The following is a 292-nucleotide window of genomic DNA, read 5'->3' on the forward strand; positions in this document are numbered from 1 at the left end:
TAACTCCACGTGTATTACTGAGAACCTGCTGCCCGCCTTTACTAATATATGTATATATCACTATATAAAGTAAGTGTGGCCAAAGTGATAATTGGATCCATAAGAGAAGAATGTTATTGGTACTCCACTTATTGGCCCCGAGAAAAATTATCTGCCTTTGCATATCAAGCTAAAGTTACTGAAGAAGTTTGTCAAAGGTATGGATAAAATTGGCGAGGGATTCAAATATTTGAGAAATATATTTCCCACAGTAAGTAACGCCAAAATCAAAGGTTCTTATATAGGACTACAG

The sequence above is a fragment of the Oratosquilla oratoria genome, chromosome 9, assembly GCF_046742065.1.
Source record: "Oratosquilla oratoria isolate Oo_2021 chromosome 9, ASM4674206v1, whole genome shotgun sequence".
In the NCBI taxonomy this organism is placed as follows: Eukaryota; Metazoa; Arthropoda; class Malacostraca; order Stomatopoda; family Squillidae; genus Oratosquilla; species Oratosquilla oratoria.